This window comes from Emys orbicularis, chromosome 9, assembly GCF_028017835.1.
Source record: "Emys orbicularis isolate rEmyOrb1 chromosome 9, rEmyOrb1.hap1, whole genome shotgun sequence".
NCBI lineage: Eukaryota > Metazoa > Chordata > Testudines > Emydidae > Emys > Emys orbicularis.
The window spans coordinates 97,679,934-97,691,872 of NC_088691.1; positions in this window are offsets into that span (position 1 = coordinate 97,679,934).

Genomic DNA, 11,939 nt, shown 5'->3' on the forward strand with positions numbered 1-11,939 from the left:
TAATACCAGCAGGTGCTGGTGGGAGATCACTTAATTGCAAGAAAAAAGCTGGCTGAAAGGGTGTTAGATAAGAATAAAAGGAAAATGTCCAAACAGAGTTGGGAGAAAGGGTTGAGCAAGTGATGCTGTTACTTTATTTGAGCTGTCCACCCTACCCTCTCACTTCTCCATTCTTATCACACGCCAGCTTCCTTGCTCACTGTATTTATTACAATGAATAACATTATACATAAAATGTCAGTAGGCCTTTAACATTAATCAGAAATATAATTGGATACTGATAAAATATAAACCCAGCAGCATCTCACCTCAAAGCTCCCCCCAAAATGAACCGTATCATAAATAAAATCCAAATCCAAAGCAAACCCCTCTTTATCAACAACTGCTAGTCCTTATCCTGTCCCTCTCTTACCAAAAGCTTGGGTAAATATCTGGGTGATGCAGCATACCCTGAAGTTCATTGGGTTTTGGCTATTTTGGATCAAGGAGCAATGGACTTATCCCTCCAATATAAGGTTTTCCACATCAGACAATATCTAGAGGGATCAAATGATCTTGATATTCAAATGGTGTTGGAAAGGTAGTACACACCTCCATGTAAAGATGCCAGTTTTTCTCCCTTTTTATGCTACCCCAGGGAACATTATGAGCAATTTTCCTGCCCCCCAGCAGGAATGCCCTCCACCCCCACCTGAGACACCATGGATTTCCCTTTGGCCCCCACACTTTCTTTCTCTCCAGTGACTCGCCCCATAATATTTCTTTCATCCAAAATTCAGTTTACCTCCTCTGAGTCTCCCCAACTCAGCACTAAAAAGTCTCTTTCTCTTCCTGCAGATCTCTCTCCAAATTTTCCCCCTACTTCCCCTCTAGGCCTGTCGATGGGCAGGAGGGGACGAAGGGGGCAATTGCCCGAGGGCCTGGGCGATTTAAAAGGGCCCGGGGGCCCCTGGCTGCCGCAGCCGGCAACACAGCAGGGCTAAGGCAGGCTTCCTGCCCGTCCTCGCTCCGCACCACTCCCAGAAGCGGCCGGCATGTCCCTTCAGCCCACGGGGAGGAGGTCTCCGGGTGCTGCCCCCGCCCCATGCGCCAACTCCGCAGCTCCCATTGGCTGGGAACTGTGGCCAATGGGAGCCGCAGGGGCAGTGCCTGCGGGTAGCAGCACACGGAGATCCTGCCTAGGAGCCTCTGCCAGAGGGGTGTGCCAGTTGCTTTCGGGAGCTGCCCGAGGTAAGCGCTGACCCTCTGACCCCTTCCTGCACCCCAAACCCCTACCCCAGCCCAGAGCCCGCACCCCATACCCAAACTCCCTCCCAGAGCCTGCACCCCCTCCTGCACCCAAACTCCCTCCCAGAGCCCGTACCCCAACCCCCTGCTCCAGCCTGGTGAAAGTGAGTGAGGGTGGGGGAGAGCGAGCAACGGAGGGAGGGGGGATGGAGTGAGCCTCAGAGAAGGGGCGGGACAGGGGTGTGGTCTCAGGGAAGGGGTGGGGCAGGCAGGGCTGGCTCCAGCATTTCTGCCGCCCTAAGCAAAAAAAAAAAAAAAAAAAGCCGCGATCGGCAGCAGCAATTGGAAAAAAAAAAAAAAAAAGCCGTGATCGGCGGTGGCAGTTCGGCGGCAGGTCCTTCGCTCCTAGAGGGAGTGAGGGACCTGCCGCCCCCGAATTGCCGCAGGTGCCGCCCCTCTCCCTTGGCCGCCCCAAGCACCTGCTTGTTAAGCTGGTGCCTGGAGCCGGCCCTGGGGGCAGGGGCCAGGGCAAGGGTCTTTGGGTTTGCACGATTAGACAGTTGGCAACCCTACTGGGTGGGCCTGCGGAAGCCCTGGCCGTGCTGGAAGTCAAGAGTGCACCCAGCAGTGCAGCCGGGCACCAGCCAGTGCCGGCGCAGCACCACCCAAATGTCAGGTGGACCGTGTCCGCGGCTTGTGCGTGCGTGGGGGCCCATTGTTGGTTCTGCCCTGGGGCCCAGAATTGCTGTCAGTGGGCCTGCTCCCCTCTCTTTAAGTCCTTTCACGTTTCTCTCTCCTTCTTTCCCCTGGACACTGCATCTCTCTCTCCACCCTCCTCTTGACGCGTCATTTCTAGGAGTCCCCGTTAGCCTGTTTCCTCATGGCTTCCTGATTTTGCAGGGCCTTCCAGTGTCTGTGTGTCTCTCCCTCCCTCGCCATCCTGCTGACCTTCAAACTGGCAAATAGGGATGTATTCTCTGCCTTTCTTCCCCTCCAACCTTCCCCGATTCCCTGAGGTCTTTCCCCTGCTGGCCTGCCTCAATCTCATTCTCTTAATTTCTGTCCCCGCCAACCCCCGCTTCCTCCCACTTCACGGTTTCATTGATCTTTTCCCATTCCTTTAGCCTCATTCATCTTTCCTTCCTTCCATCTCTCCCTCACTTTATCTGCCCTACAAAGCCCTGTAGTCCCTCTGATCCAGCCATGATACTCCAGGGTATGAACTTCTGGCCAGACACAGGCACAATATGGATTGTGCAGGGCACTCTTAGCAGCAGATAATCTAAGACCACAGATGCTTCTACTGGGCTCTATAGTGAATTTAACAGTTGCATGAACTATAGCTATTCCTTTGCTCATCTGCCATAACTGCTTATGGCTAGAGGCTCTTGGCAGCTGACCAGAGTAGATGCATGCATTATAGCTCTGGCTAGCTAGTCAGGAGTGGACTCCAATACATGCTCTTGTATCTTATATATTGCAGGCAGAAGAAGCTATTAATTTCCATTGTGTATATATCTTTCAGCTGCCCAATTTTTTGAGGTTTAATGGTCACTTGCCAGTCCCCACTCTCTGGGGCTATTAAATCTGTAAAGTAAAGCCCAACTATAGCAGGGACTGGGAGATGGAATCCTCACTCCCCAAGTAGAAGCAAAGTACAACAGAGCTAGACCGTATAAAGCCACTTCTGGGCATGGGGGAGCAGAAGACAGGGGACTGGACTTGATGACCTTTTAAGGTCCCTTCCAGTTCTATGAGATAGGTATATCTCCATATATTATTATTATTATTATTATTATTATTAGTTCACATGGGGTGAAATTCTGATCCCACTGAAGTCAATGGCCAAATTCCCATTGACTTCAATAGGACTAGGATTTCACCCATGGTGTGTAAGATCATCTCAGAGAGGAACCATATCTACAATTTCTACCATATACAGTTACAAATTCAATTTCAACCTCTGCTTGAAATATCTTGTCCCTTATTTTCTAATGTTATTTCAACAGAATTTTTGAGACTTTGTAATTGTAACATTCTGACATATATTTATTGCTTAGTAATAATGGCTCTTTTTTAGCTATTAGTTTATATATTTGTGTGTGTGTGCATTTAGAATCGCACATTATTTACCAAATTATATTGTGTAGTGAGTCTGAATTATTTGGCTTCCACAAATGCATCTTAAATGGATTTATTACAAATCCATCTACTTCCCATGTAGTAGCAGAATTTGTACAATGACCCAGAAGTTCTGACTCCTAGTGCCCTCCTCTGCCAACCAAAGCAGGTTATAGCTTGAAAGAAGAAGTGGAGACGGTTTAATATGTGTGGTTTTTTTTAAATCATACCTGTTGCTAAGATATTGTATGCTACATTTCTTCTTAAATCCATGTTAAGGCTGAATAATATACCCTTTAAAAAGGGAAACGCTGATAAACCATGGTCAGGTCTACAGCAGAAGTTTGTTAGTATGGTAAAACAGTGTCCGTTAGAGATGTGGTATTTTTGCAGCATTTCTATACTGATAAAAGCTGTAGTGTAGATGCTGTTACACCGGCATAAAATGCTTTTGCCAGTATCTCATTTCTCTCACCAAACCACTAATCTACACCAGCCAGAGGACTTTTTTGCCAGTACAAGCTGTATCTACACTCGGCGGGTTTGCTGGTATAGCTATTTCAGCATATCTTGTTGTGTAGACGTGGCCTGAAGTACACGGATATACTGCTCTTCTCAGTCCGCACTGTGTACCTATAAGCAACCAAATTTAAAGCCATTTAAAACCTGCACTTATGAAGTCTCAAGCTCCTCAACTTCCCTTGGAATTAATAGGGTGCACAGCACTTCTGAGAGTAGCTCCCTTAAATGCTTATGTTTAGCTAGACACAGTTATGACTAAATTGGTTCCCTCCCTCCCCAGCTTAATACTCCCATTTGTGGGTTAATGAACACAAGAAGGGGAGGCCAAGTTAGCCCTAATGATGTCTTGCTTGACTTGACCATGTAAGTGACTGACCTTTTTCTAATATGCTGTTTACATGTGTGCTTCTATTTTTAACTTGGCTTTTTAAATGGCGAAAGTTTAGAATAAAATATAATTTCCTTTTTTACTTTTCCTCCAGAAAAGTGGTGAGTTCAATAATCTACAACTATTGATTTAAAAAAGTAAATAGACATTTTAAAACTTGTACATCCTTAAAAGTATTTGAATTTAGTATCTTTGAGATATTAGGTAGATTCTTTGTCCACTAAGCTACACAATCTTCAGTTCTCATCTACTGAAATGTATATTTTCAATTAATACAATGGGAATATGGCAAATGGGAGGAAAATGGAATGTAAGAACAAAAAATGGAAACAGAATGCATTCCCTGGTTCATGTGAACATCTTCATACATGAAAAATGTCATGGCAATCAGGTAAGGAAAAAATGGATGGTGTAGGGGATTGATAACTGGGAACAGAGTCTGATAGTAATTACTACCCTTGTTGGTAGTCATATTAGAGGCCAAACAGTGAATGGGTTATAAGAGACTGAATTATCCAGAGGTTATACCCTCCAGGCCAGAGCTGAAGTACATTGCCAGGGGCACCGTGTAGAAGTTTGCCCAGGCACTGAGACTGTTCTGTGGAAAAGTAATTCAGTCTCCAAGGCTATCTTCTGACCCCATTCATAAACAATATATTCACACAGCATTTTAGAATATCTTATAGGTGTAAATATACACATTCCACATTCAATATAGTGTGTTTTGCTTCTTCAGAATGAGTGAGAACAATAACAAGAATTTTCATTTGGATTATAAATTTGCCTATTGCTAAATCCAAAATGGCATGACATTTTGTATATGATATTAGATTATTAGAATGGCTAAGCAGTGGCAAAACACACTCGCAGAGAAATTTCTGATGTTTGCTACTGTCAGAGCAATACCTCAGATTTACTCATCAAGGCCCCAGTCCTGCAGACACACATGTGCTTAACCATATACAAATGAATTATCCCATGGAAGTCAGTGGAACTACTTACATGCTTAAAAAGTTAGACTCATGCTTAAGTGCTTGCAGGACCAGGGCTGAGTTGATCATCTGGAGAGGACAGAGAGAGTTCTCCTTTCTAACTTGGCTCAACTCACTGCTTAAGCACCCCCAGTACAAAGTTTCTGGTGAAAGCTCACTTATTTATTTAGATTTTTGCCAAAAGTAAAAAAGGTTGCCTAACCAAGGCTGTAGGCATCCCTGTCATAAATGAGACAAACAAACAAAAATACAATTAAATAGCCAGCCCAGCATAAAGCTCCCCTCCTGTCTTCTAGCCAGGTGCAGACTGTAAAAAGTGATCTGGGACACTGCCACAATATGACAGTCTGACAGCCTCTGGGAATCCAATATTGCACACATGCATCACTAATAAGAGTAACGTACCTCAGTCAAAGAGGGAGAAATCATCATCATCGAATCTTCTGTCTGCTTCCCCAAAACTACCAGCATCACTTCAGTCTTAGACAGATTGAGCTTCAGCCAGCTAACTCCCTTCCATCTCCCAATTTCCCTGAGTCATTAGGTCTAGCATTCAACAGGACAGGCTGAGTCAGTTGCGATAGAGAAACAGAGCTGAATGTCATCAGCTTCTTGAAGACACGGCAGCCTGCACCCCTTTGCTAATCTAAGGTCCCCATACACACATTGAACAGGAGGGAAGACAAGATAGGTCCTTGAAGGACTCCACATGATACTGCCCTAGAGGAAAAAAGACCAACCTCTCTGCACCACTATCTGGGAATAGTCATCCAGTGAAAACAAAGCCTCTTAAGATCAGCACTATCCATTCCAGGCAAGTAAAAAACACACCATGATCAATGGTGTCAAAGACGGGCACCTGATCTTCACCCATCTCCAGAAGGAGATCATCTACTATCTCTGATTTGCACTAGAGTTTGCGAAGCCTCCATCTAACATTTTCATGAATAAATTGGTGGTCATCCAAATACTTGCAAAACAAAAGTAACAGGATCCTACAAATAATAGAGAACTAAACTCACCAGTTTTATTCATTAAAATGTTCTAAGTCTTTTAATTAGTCACCTCGTTCTACTAGTGGGATTACTTTTCTCCCTTTCTCTGCTTCAGTGCAAAAATCACAACTTGTGGTGGTGTTAAGCCTTGTTCCCCCTTCCTTTTTCCTCCCTTATCTATGCCTGTATATTCAAGTGTATCAAAAATATTAACACGGTAGAGGGCTAGTGAACAGCTTTTTGGCCAGGAATTGTGAAAGCAACAGCACTTGGAATTCTCCATCTGGCTACTGCTGCTTATTTTGAATGTTGCAAAATTCACTCATACCCACAACATATTTCTCTTGTCTTTTCTGTTGTAAATGGCCTAGACGTGCCAAAGGGCCATCCCTATGGCCCTGGCTCTATTCGAACATGAACTATGAGCCTCTAAAACATAGGAAACATCCTGTTCGATGTTTGGATGTGATTGTATTACATGGTGGCTGTGGCCTTGAAATATTTTGATTTCATCTTAGAAAAGAGGGTTGATCTGGATGCATTCCAACTGAAATAACAAGAATTGGAGAACTAAGCTACAAAACCTAATGAGATGAATCAGTCTCATGCAATATGATGGGCATCTCTGTGTGTATCTGTGTGTGTTGTGTGTGTGTGAAGCTGATTGTATACCATGGATGACAAAAGTACCTTTTACACATACTGTAAGATAATGAGTTTGTATGAAAAGAAGACTATTTTAAAGTGTTTATTTTTTTTTTTGCACTTTTTTTTTTTTTTTTGGATGCAGGCATATTGTTAGTAGGCAGTATTCAAGGCTAAAGCCCTTACCTTTGTGCTGATGCTGAAAAGTATCAATTATAAAATACCTAACAATGTTCAGCCAATCAGATCACTCTATTAGCCTAACATTCCACTGCCTCTTTTAAAAGGACAGATATTGCTGAATGCAAGAGTGTTAATTGACTGTTCCACCATTGTTATTGTTGATTAAGGGGAGGAGGAATGGTTCAAATTTAAGTTGGTTTGTTTGTTTTTTCCTATTTTACATCTCTTGAATTCAATAGAATTTTGTTTTATATAGCACTTTTTATAGTCTAGATATCGCAAAGCTCTTTACAAAGCAATCTCTTAAAATAAATACTAGTAGTATAGTGAATATGTGGGCAAACATATCTCCTATTATGTGCTCTGCAATAACTCACACAACCTTAGACATTTGAATCAGGTGTTCAGATGCTAAGGTAATGGGGCCATATACGATAATTTTATTGAGAAGGGAGGGTAAAGTGTGTAATATTAGTCAAAGAACATTAGCACCTGAATTTTTTAAAAAAGAAGATCTGTGATTTTTGAAGGTATGCTGTCATATCAAATTTGATTCAAATATTAAATTTAATAAAACAGGAACACTAAAAATATTTCAGTCTTTAAAAGAAAACCAATAGAAGCAGCATTTTAAATAGAAACATATTTTCCTGCCATATTTATAATCCATACATTTCAGTATTGTACTTGAAGATGACAACCTGAAAATGCAATTGACTAGAAACTTAATTCCTATAAAGAAAAGTGGAACTAAATGGGCTGTTTTCGTTATCCAAGGGAGAGGAATGCAAAAAGTGAACAAAAGCATAAGTGGTGAAAAATAAATTAGTATTTTTAAAATCTTTACATTGAAATCAAAGATGATAGTAGTAACATAAGGAAGGAAATGTTTACAATATGAATTTTAACTTGACAAAATCCCTTTAAACATCCATCTGCATAGTCACTAAAGAGGAGCAAGAGAAACCACAGTGGTAATGATTCATTGGGAGGATGGTAGTGCTCTGAGGATGCTGTTTGGGGAGCCACAATAACCACACACAGGGATTTGAACCCAGGCTGGAGAAGGTCCCCGGCAGTGAATTTTGTTCTCCAGGGCTCCAGATTGTATGAAGTAGGGCCAAGACTGCTGTGTGTGCGTCTGTGTGTAAAGCAACAAAGGAGGAGGGGGAAAGCTGAAAGACAGGGGCCAAGCAATGAGTGCTGAGGAGTCAATAAAAGAGGGAGATGGGAAACCTGAGGATGTCAGAGGGGTGAGTGACCTGGGAAATGGGGGACAGAGATGTGAGTAACTGGGGAAGGGAGGGAAGGATGCTGAGGATCCAGGGGAGAGAATAAGGTTTGGGCTTGTGGGTCGCAAGATCAACCTAGCTCAGGTGTTCTCAAAGTGCGGGTCGGGACCCCCAAGTGAGCCATGACCCCATTTTAACGAGGTCGCCAAGGCTGGTGTTAGACCTGTTGGGGCCCAGGGCCGAAGCCCAAGCCCCACTGCCTGGTGCTGAAGCCCGAGCCTAGAGTTACCAGATAGCAACTGTGAAAAAACGGGACGAGGGTGGGGGTAATAGGCGTCTATATAAGAAAAAGTCCCAAAAAACAGGACTGTCCCTTTAAAAACGGGACATCTGGTCACCCTACCCGAGCCCCACCGCCCAGGGCTAAGGTTACATGCCCCCCACCCAGGGCAGAAGCCCTTGAGCTCAGGCATCCCGGCTCAGGCGGGTTTGGTCCTCCTGGGGTTGTGTAGTAATTTTTTGTTGTCAGAAGGGGGTCATGGTGCAATGAAGTTTGAGAACTGCTGACCTAGCTAGATGGTCCAGAATTTTAAAGCAAGTCCTGAGCATGGCCTTATATATAAACTCCTACAGCTACATTAATGCTGAGTTCCCTAAAGAGGAATATATGGAAAGAATAACTCCCCTGTAAAAACACACAAACACACTAAAAAGGTTCACTCTCTCACTTGTCCACTGGTGCTAATTCCTGACTGCCTACTTCAGATACACACACTCTCTCCCTCTCTCTTTTCTAGGTTTCTTTTCTCTTGCTATTTCTTTTCTCATAGATTAACACACACTCTCCCCCATCCCCCCAAAAAATCTTTCTTTGACTTCCTTGCAGAGCCCCTCTCTCAATCTGGACAACATTCCATCTCTTTCAAAGTCCCCCTTTTTAGGGGTAAATTCAAAACGTGAAATCTATGTGACTTCAGAAACTTACTGCCCAATGCCTTTTCCTTCCTCTTATCCAGGGCTGATGTTTTAGAATGTGCGTGACACAGAGGATCTAGCAATTGCAGGTCTTCTTCTAGACTATACTTCAGGAACTAAATAGAGCACATTAGTGACCACTTTGTTCCATACACTTCATCTTTCTAAAAAGAGATGACAGCACTTTCCCAGTCTTGAACATACTAGAAAACATACTGGAATTACAACTTCTAACAAAAGTGCTGTTCTTTTGTTGTGTGAACAAAGGTAGTGTAATGAGTTGGTTAAGATTACGTTACATGTTTAGATAATTAAATCTGTCTGCAACATGATTATTTTCTTTTCTACCACTAGGCTCGTTCTTTACATATAGACTTACAGATGGACATATTCTCCAGAACTGTTGCTTGACAGCGTTGCCTTATTGTTCCAAGACCAGGCTGTGTACTGCCAACTAAAATACTGTCTAGTATGTTGGTTAAAATTGGATATGTTGGCCAAGATTTTCAAAAGTGACTGGTGATTTAGGGTGCCTTGATTTTTGGATGCCCAACTCGAGACACCTGAAAGGGGCCTAATTTTCAAAAACTGCTGAGCACCTGCCCTCTGTAATGTGTCTCGGGTTGAACACCCAAAAATTGAGGCATCCAAAAATCACTAGTCACTTTTGAAAAGCCTCGCCATGCTGCCTGTGATGAAGTATATGGTCTTCAGTAATTGGCAGTGGTCCATAAGAATGGTACCTCTATATCTTCTTATTTGAAATTACCAGATGTGATCTTGCAAAAAATATCTTGATGGCCTGTTACTTTTTTGAAGGTTTTCTCTTACCTTACTCTTTCTCTTCAATTGTTTCTGGAATGTGTGCTTCAGTTCTGATAGGTGTTGCTGATAATTACCCTGCCCAGTTCATCACTGGCCAGGGGGATGGAAGTCCTCTGCATCATTGCAAGGTGATCTTTTTGCTTATTGCAGATGTTGAGAAAAAGAATGACCAACTGACAGTAAAATTGCTTGGTACTGATGAGCCTTTGACTTTGTTACTGTGGTAAAACATACATTATTTGACAGCTGCTTTTGCATGGTGAAAACCATAGATGATTAGTGGTTTCCTATCTTTTCCTGTTACTGATCTTTGTTTATGACAGATGAGACTCAGATGTCGTGAGAGAGAGAGAAAGAGCATTTAAACTTGTTCTCTAGTTCTCACCTAATTCTTTTTTGTTACCCTAAGGCCCTTATTTATTGCAAAGAATTTTTCTGAATTTCCACTCTTCCAAGTGATCAGATCTGTCATTCAGTCTTAAAAGGGGAAAATATTATATCTCTTTCTCTATTTTATTTATTTATTTTTGCAAAAGGCTATAATGCTAATTTTACTTATTCAAAAAATTAAAATAGCAGTTTATATGAGGTGTTGATAATTACCTATATTACTGTACTGCTGTGACAGATGTTGGCAAAAAGAAACAGAAAATGGCTACAGCTGTGCACTCCATGACATCCAGTGTATACTCAGACAGAAGGCTAACAGATGTTCTGAACTGTCACTTTGCCTAAATGTTTTTAAAGTCTAAGGACCTGCTTTATAATTCACTAGGGCCTGGTTTGGTCTCACAGAGGTCCTCAGAATTCCCATCTGTGACAATTATGTTGAAGACTTTCATAAATCAACCCGTCTTTACTTGTCTTCTGCAAATAGGCATTGTTTATCTATGTAGTACCAAGTACCCCCCCCCTTTTTTTTTTTGTTACCTCGTTGTGAAATTCTACAACTTATGTATAACATTTCAGAAAGAGAGAGAACAGGGTTACAGGAATGTACCCAGAGTCGCACAATCTCTGTTATTGATCTAGTTTTGACTGTCTAGTTATGCCTTGGCTAAAATATACTCCATTCTCTTTCCTGAATGTTGGGGTTATTTCCAAGATGGGTGTAAAATGCCGACAATTTCGAACCACTTCTTTATTTATCCAAAAGAAAATACATATCTCTGCTGTTTGAAAATACAACATTTTAATAAGTGTGCTCAAAATGTCTCCTAAACAATATTCTTATTCAAAACCAGCTAATCAGCTGCAGAATTTTATAAAATAAAATACCATCTTAACACACATTAACTTATGTTCTTTAATTGCTCAGTGAGATGTTGTAAAAGGTGTGTGTATGTGTATATATATAAAATATAAGATTTTAAATAGCCTGCAGTTTTTAAGCTCCACCCAAGTTTTCCAACATACCTTTAGATCGGTTTAAAAAAATACATTCTTGTGTAAAGCAACTTAATACTTTATTGATAGTTGCTAATAATTTTTAAAAGCTGGCTTCCTGTAGTACAGTAGTTTAATAGTTTAAACATTATGTTAACATAATCAGTGTTTGGCCTCTCCTGTTCCTCAATTCTGTATAGAAATATAACTCCAAATTGTACATCTTTCTGGGTTTGTTTCTAAATTACTCCCCACACTTAATTACCAGGATGAGAGGGATGCCTTATTCCTCTTTGTTATAGGCTAAGCTCTCAGTAATCCCAAACAAAAGAGCCAGTTCTGGAAGATATAGGATTTGCTAGCAGGATTATGGTCTCATAGATAATGATGTGCAGTCAGCAGAAGCGAAGCTTTATTTTAATTCAAATAAGCTAGTAAACAAACCACT